The sequence below is a fragment of the Petromyzon marinus genome, chromosome 53 (genome assembly GCF_048934315.1).
Source record: "Petromyzon marinus isolate PM22_M1 ecotype Great Lakes invasive population chromosome 53, UKy_Petmar_22M1.pri1.0, whole genome shotgun sequence".
In the NCBI taxonomy this organism is placed as follows: domain Eukaryota; kingdom Metazoa; phylum Chordata; class Hyperoartia; order Petromyzontiformes; family Petromyzontidae; genus Petromyzon; species Petromyzon marinus.
Genome location: NC_133719.1, coordinates 10,857,840 through 10,865,972, shown reverse-complemented (window position 1 = coordinate 10,865,972; position 8,133 = coordinate 10,857,840).

Below are 8,133 nucleotides of genomic sequence, written 5' to 3'. Positions count from 1 at the left end.
TATAAAAAACGCTGGCGTCACGCGCAGCGACTGGCAGTTTGCCCAGGACTAGTCCATCTATTTTTTTTTTGAAAAGAGGAGGGGGGAGACGAAATTTTTTTATAATGTATGCTGTCTGAAAGCCACTGTAAGCGTGAACAATCAATCAAGAACTAAAATGATTTATCAACCGAGAAGATGGATTCTATCTTAGCAATCATTGGAAAGATTTGATAAATCATTTTAGTTCTTGATTGATTGTTCACGCTTACAGTGGCTTTCAGACAGCATACATTATAAAAAATTTCGTCTCCCCCCTCCTCTTTTAAAAAAAAAAATAGATGGACTAGTCCTGGGCAAACTGCCAGTCGCTGCGCGTGACGCCAGCGTTTTTTATAAATAAATAAATGTGCCGTTTTTTAAAATAAATTTATGCAAACGACACACCTGATGATGACCGTTTGAGTTATGGTCGAAACGTCGTGAGAATTTTTTTTATTGTTTTATATATATTTTGTTATTTTGTTGTTTCTCTTCAACGTGACTTTACCGAAAAAACTAAGAAGATGTGCACCATCTTAAAAAAAACATACATATAAAAAATTCTACTTTGAATCTGTGAATGTATTACTTGACAAACGGATGAATTGACGAATGATGAAATTAATAAATCATGAACGACTCAAAGGCTGGCGACGCGCTCCCCTGCCGCCCTCTGCTGGGAGCGTGCAGACTGCGCGAGCTTCGGGTTCAACTCGAGGTCAGGCACCGTGATGAGGCTTGTATCCATCCATGCATCACTACCATCCAGCCATCATCATCGATCCATGCATCATCACCATCATCCATGCATCATCACCATCATCCATGCATCACTACCATCCAGCCATCATCATCGATCCATGCATCACCATCATCCATGCATCACTACCATCCAGCCATCATCATCGATCCATGCATCATCACCATCCATCCATGCATCATCACCATCATCCATGCATCACTACCATCCAGCCATCATCATCGATCCATGCAACACTTTTACCATCCATCCATGCATCATCATCAATGCATCATTACCATCCAGCCATCATCATCCATGCATCATCAGCATCATCATCATCATCGATCCATGCTCCGCACTCTTAAAGCCTCTGATGTTTTCGCGGAAGTTTGCAGGTAGGGGGGCAAAGAAGTCGTTTCTTTGTTGCCATTTCTCTTCTAAATCACACACACGTTTCATGTTTTTTTTTTACAAAGGAAAGCACATCGTCATTATTTTTCCACGTTTGGATATTTACGTTTTCACGAACAAATGTTGAAAAAGGCCTGAATTCGCATCTTAACTCGGTTAGTTGAGTGGCATTCTTTGTCACGAGATCATAATCCTGAAGGTCAATTAGGGCCCCCCCCCCCCATCATCACCATCAATGACGATCATCAACGATCACCATCAATGATCATCGTCCCATCAACGTGGGGAAATGTTTCACACGCGGCGGAATTGAACCACTTGGTAAACAAGTAGCGACAGATCACCCTGTTGTTGACAAACACGGCCCGGCCGCCGTGGTAGCATTTACTTTCCACCACTGGCTCTGAGCCTCCCCCCCCCCCCCCCGTCAATCCACTGCTGGATGAGCGCCTCCCAACACCATGAGCGGGCCGTCGGGCTTATGAGGCCACATGTCACGCTGCGTCGTCAGTGCTGGTTGTCCAAGGGCAGGTAGCGTTGAGACGCGAGAGCCATAGAAGCAGTACAGGACAAGAGTGGATTGTCCTGCAAATCCGTCTGCAGGATCCGCCTCCAACGGAGCACAGCTCCACGGCGCGTCTCCTGACGGCCGTCCCAGGCGCAGGCTCCCACCTGCTTAGCTTCCGAGATCCGACTGCGTCTGGCGTAATCTCCCGGCCGATTTGGTCGACGTGAGATCGTAGGCACCGCCCCCAAAAAGAACCCAGAGGGATGCCAGTGGGCAGCAGCAGCAGCAGCGCGCGCGGGGACTGTGCGCACAGAGCGGACCTCGAGAGGGTTCACGTGTAGACGTCGAGCCTCGCGCGAACAAAAACAAAACACATTCTCGACGCTTCAAAACGCAGCGGTTTTACTGATTTATTTATCAAATAGGGGTGTGGGAGTGGGGAAAGAGAGACACGGTGGCACGGATGGTACACGTGATTTGGGAAAGTAAACTATATCACCCCCCCCCCCCCAAAAAAAATGCCGTGCTGCCACACGAGGTCTCCTCCACCGCGTGAGAGAGAACGTTGTCTGCGGAGCCGGGTCGAGGTGTGGTGTGTGGCGGCGGTCGGTAAATCCCAGCCCACGCTTTCTCTCTCTCTGGCGCAGACGGGGACGCAGCGAGGCGGGTGTGGGGAACAGTCGGTCGCAGCCAAGTTCACGCTCGGGGACAACTTGCGAAGGCGACAAATGGGGGGGGGGTGGAGAAGCGCGGATTCGCTCTGCTACCAGCGCCACGCGAGGTCGTCGTCGAACTTTCACGGAGACGGCTGCGCACGTGGCATGGTACGAGCGCGCAGAGTCCACAGCTGCTCAGGTAATGTCACGGACCGTCTGACAACCCCCCCCCCCCCGCGGTTGCCGTCTTTTCGCCGGCATCACCGCCTTCGTTCGACCTCAATCCCTTCTCGGGCTTCGGTCGTGTATCCCCCCCCCCCTACCACGACTGCGATTTCGATTCCACGATTGCAAGGATAGGGTCCAAGACACAACTGTACGTAAATAACAGAAGGTGGCAGCAAAGCGTTGAGAGGTTTAACCGGAAAGCGGAGGTTTGCGTTGGTGGGTGGGGCACGCGTGCAGGGTGGAGCACGCGTGCAGGGTGGCGCACGCGTGCAGGGTGGAGCACGTGTGCAGGGTGGAGCACGCGTGCAGGGTGGGGCACGCGTGCAGGGTGGAGCACGCGTGCAGGGTGGAGGAGGGCGGCAGATTACCGAGACGCGGGCATTGGGAGTGGAAGTTGGCGACCGGGGGTGGGGGGGTACAACACGACTCACAGCCTCAACACGAGCCCACAGACACTCTAAGAGTCCCCACAGACACTATACAGGGGTCTGGAATCGTAGGGAAAAATAACTACCTCGTATTGTTTTTGTTTCTGCAGGCCCAAGGTGTCTCCGAGTAGTAAGAACGAGTCCAGATACTTCGACTCGTAGGAAATCGGAGTCAGGGGGAGGTCGCTGTTTAATTTAACAGACTGCATCCAGACCGCGAGCTAATAACAGACCTGTGGTTTTCCTATGATTCCAGACTTAAGAGTCCCCACAGCCACTACAGAGTCCCCCACAGCCCCGTTCATAAAGAATCATGTACCGGCAATGTCCCGGATGCGCGATGGGATTCGATCCATGTTGGCCTACCGAGCCCGGCACGTGGAAGTTAACTTTAAAACCCATAACGGTGGCGCCTTCGCTAACTCGCGCTGACCAGCGTGAAGCAAGTGCATCGTGCTGGCGAGAGGTTATCTGCCTCCCCTGATATACAGGAGGACGTGGGTTCGATCCCGATCCTGACGCCTGCTGCTGTATATTTGGAGTTTGCGATGTCTCCCTCTCTCTTCCCGTGGTCGCGTGGACTTTTTCTCCGGGTCATCCGGGTTTTTCTCTCCACATTTAGAATCGACGTCAAGCGTTTTAGAGTACTTGGCTGCTGCTATGAATTTCCACGTGATGATGATGATGACGAGCCACTTCCGTTGGGCTATCACTTGGGACCAGGTCGCTTCTGAAAAGGAGCCATGTCGCTCAGTGGGCCTTAACCTGGTAAAAAAAAATCATAACAATAGTTTAAAATAGTTTAATACCCCCCCCCATCCCCCCGCTTGACCGACACGCGCGCATGTCTACCAGTGAATTGACAACAGGGCAGGACGCGCCACATCCATGCACGTCCGTGCACAACGGTGTCTCGCGGCGACACCGTAGCCGCGCGCAGACCGGGGGGTCCCGAGAGGCGAAATCGCACTTTTCGACTCCAAGACGCAGGTTGTGACTCTGCCGCGTCGTCGTCGATCGACACTGCAGCGACACTTAAACAAAACAAAAACCAACACAGCCAAAACCTTGTCGCGAAGTTCCCCGCACGGTTTCCCCGTACCCAGCGTGCCGTCTTCCAACAGCGCCGAGCCGGCACTCACCGACAAAATAACGACGTTGATCCCTGAATGAACTTGGTTCCCACGTCTACCATTCGATGGTTTGGCTGGTCCCACGAAAAGGAACTTGACACGGACGTCTCACCGCTGCGCCCACCAATTCTATTGCGGGGTCGCCCCTTCTTCCCGACGGGTGGTGCCGCGCTGTGCAATGGTCGGCACGATAGGCGTGCGGTCCAATCCAGAGGCCACCGGGTTCAATCGAATCAATTCATCTCACGGCACAGGAGTTAAAACAATAAGCGCGTTCCGTAAATCGCTCCCTCGCCCTCCCCCCGCCACCTACCCGGCCTGTCCAGCCGGCAGCAGGAATGGGCCCACCGCATTCAGTCGATCGGGAAAGAAGGGCGCGTGTAGTGCCACCTGTGCCAAGCCGTGTGACCGGCGTGGCAGAGTAGGGTACAATAACGCCCCCCCCCCTCCCTCTAGAGAGGGACTGTCGTCTGGAGGCCCTTCTGCAGGCAGCGGTGCAAGCAAGCCTATTGAAGGGCCGCTCCTTAACCTTCTTCCCGAACGGTCAGTCGGTTGATCGATCAGTCGGTCGGTCCATCGATCGGTCGGCCAAAAGTGCCGTCCCACTGCATGCACGCAGACTGGCGGGCAGAGGAGCGGCAAAGCGCGCCGCACCAAACGAAGCTTTGTACAAGCAGCAGCAGCAGCAATGACGATGTCGCTGCGCGCAACAATCACTAAAACTACATTGGGGGATGTTTGTCTTTTCTTTTAAGCACATGCCGTTAATCACCGCGGTAGCAAAAAAAAACACATTGTTTAAAAAAATAATACCAATTAAAAACGTTAAAAGAGGAATTCCATTATTTTAGAAAAAAAACAACATTCATCGTAATTGTAACAATAACGTGTAGTCGACGACGGAGTCTTGTGGCTTCGCGTCGGAGGAAACGTTCGGCCATAGCGTCGCACAGAAGCGGTGGCCGCTCCTCGGCAGGGCCCTGAGGAGGAGACATCACGCGCGCGACAGCCGTGGGGCGCGCGACACCTCGCGCTGTCCGCACGGAGCAGCAGTGGAGCTGGGCGGATCGGCCGCTGCAAAATTACAAATCGACTCTTGGTCGATTTTTAGGGCCACATTATAAATGGCTGCCGCTGCTGCCCCCCCCCCCCCACACAGCCTGTCTCCTGAACACCCCCCCCCCGCCCCACAAAACAAGTCCCGCCCATCACCTCCCGTCCAGCGGCACACATAGAAGCAGAGGTTATCCCCCCCCCCGCTCCCTCCCCAATAATTTCAAGCGCTCTTGTGTGAAGTACTCGAACCGACGATTAGAAATTCGATCGATTTGATGCTGCCGCGATCTAACGGGGTTAGCAAACTGGGCGCGCAATCCACGGAGGTCGTCGATTAGAATTCCAGGTGTGCCTCTGTCCAGCCAGCGGTATAAATGTGTGCACCACAGACAGGCGGTCGGCAGGTCGTGTGGTGGAGTAGAAATTGGGGACTCCCCCCACTTCTTCAAAAGGCGTCTCGGCCAGCGTGCCAGAGCAGGCAAAAACAATCCTCTAGAGCAGCGGTTCGGAACCTTTTGTTCGCGACTGTACCCACACCCTTGTTGAATTCTCTCAACCGAGTAACCCCCCCCACCCCTTGCCTGACCCAACATGCTTCTGAGAAATAAATGTACGAATAACGAACATCAATATTTTAACAAATTTTCCATTTTTTATGTATCCCTAACTAGCTGCTAGTAACTGCAAGTGGATTTTTTTTAAATCAACGGACGCTCTGCACATGTGATGTAATTAGTTCGCGCTCGCTGGCTACTCCTGTAAGCCAACACTGTTAACGATAAACGAGTTTAGAAAGTTATTTTATATCGTTGTAGGTTACGATATGGATTTTAATTGTATCGTAGTTATTTTATAGTGGCAGATTCATACATCAATGACTCTCACGGACGATATAATTTCACGCATTTATAAATCGTCTCACGTATAGCACCCCACCCCCATCCCCACCGGGTTGAGAACCACTGCTCTGGAGGGGCTCTCCCAGGCTTCCCTCGAGTGGGAAGCCGTCCCTGCAGGGGCCGCGAGTTTAATCGATTTGACTCGAACGATCGGATAGCCGAGCGGCTACACCACAGCGAGAGGAGGGGGGGGACTCCGCGTGGCCACAAGGAGGTCCACGCCGTTCTGCCGCGCACCGCCCCTCACGGGCAAACGGGGCCGTTCGTTGCCGACGCGGCGAATTTTAAAAAACCTGAAAGTTGAATTGGGGGGGGGGGGCTACAAAGTCGCGGTAGGGTTATGCGTGGGGTTGTACGCAAGTACGTTGAACTTCTTTCACACCGTACGTAGCCAAACCGTGCTATTCGGAGGTGTGGGTGGGACAACTAAACGAAAAAAGCCGTTCTAAAGCATTGAGTTTTCAATCCAGATGATTTAAAAGCGCATAGCTCCGGTGGCTCGTAGTCGGTGGTAAGGATACTACTGCTACGGCTAGGAATGGCCGACTATTCGGTTGGCGTTTGTCTTAGCCCCAATGGTCTACGAGAAGCACAGCACTCGTGGCCGGGCTAGTTTGTCAAGAGTTAGGGACTGCGAGCGGCGTTGTTGCTCGTGACTTAGTTCGTAAAATGAGGATCAATGCTTGGGCTAGTATTAATATCTTGGTTGGCTATTTAGTTCGGCTTCAACCAGTGCAAGAGATAGTTCAGTGGCCGGATGGCTAAAAGAGACTCATGGATGGTTTGCTACTTGGTTAGCACCAAAGATAGAAATGGTATCGGTGACTGGTTGGTGAGATGGTTAGAGTCACAGCGAGGACTAGTGCTAGTGGCTGGGTGGCTAGTTGGTTAGGGTGAGTGGTAGCACGAGTACTTGTGGCTGGATAGCCAGATAGGGTCACAGCCAGGACTAGTACTAGTGGCTGGGTGGCCAGCTGGGTTAGTGTTTAGACATCAGGCCAGAGTTTGGTTCGTCTGTCCCTCCTCCCAATTGCCGTTCCAGTTTTTGGACGCGTAAATCGTTTACAGGATTTGGAGCTTCTCACCCCCCCCCCCGCCCCCTTCAGCACTTGACACACGAGCGCCACGGAAGGGAACGCCGTAGCCGCCACCGGAATGGCAACGGCGCGACCGCCACCACCGACAGACAAGGAGCCCTGTCGCCTGTACACATCCGTAACATGAACGCGCTACTATTTAACACCTCGCACGCACGCGCAAGCAAACGCACGCGCACACTCGCGCACGTGGACACGGGGAGGGGCTAAGGGGGAGTGTAAAGGAAGACGGTAGGCGTGTAACGATGCAACGATTCGCCGATTCAGAGATTCAAACGCTCGTGATAACATGCATGGAATCGCGCGAGAATCGGTCATTTGCGACTCGCGCAAATTATCATATGTACGCTTAGGAGGACGACGTAACGAGACGGACCACACGAACGACAGGCGAGACAAACGAGACGGGATGGGACCGTACAAACGAGGCAATGTAATTGAGATGATATAGACGAGAGAGACAGAATGAGTACGAGAAAATGGGATGCCGTATACGAGACAGAATGGCATCTCGTACGCGAGATGGAAGAAATGAGAAGGAACATACAGGAGGCCAGAGAAATGAGACAAGACCAGTACAAATGAGACGGAGCGTACGGAGACAGGAAAAACAAAACTTGCGGCGCACATGTCGAACGGTACAAGACAGACGGTACAGACATGATGCAAGCAAAAGAATATACAATGGATTCTTGAAACGAACATCGACCCTCAAATCACGACAAATCCATCCGATGGGTGGGAGGGGGGTGAGCTGGTGTCAACGTGTACAGGAGGGGACACGGTGAAATGTACTTTTGCTTCCGGTAGAAACCGGCACGTGCAGCGCTGCGGCCTCACACTCCGCAGGGCACATTCAATAAAATTTGATTCAACATTTGTTTTTAACAACGCAGAGACGGGGTGCGGGGGGGGTGGAGTGGGGTGGAGTGGAGGGAGGGAGGGGGCAGGGTC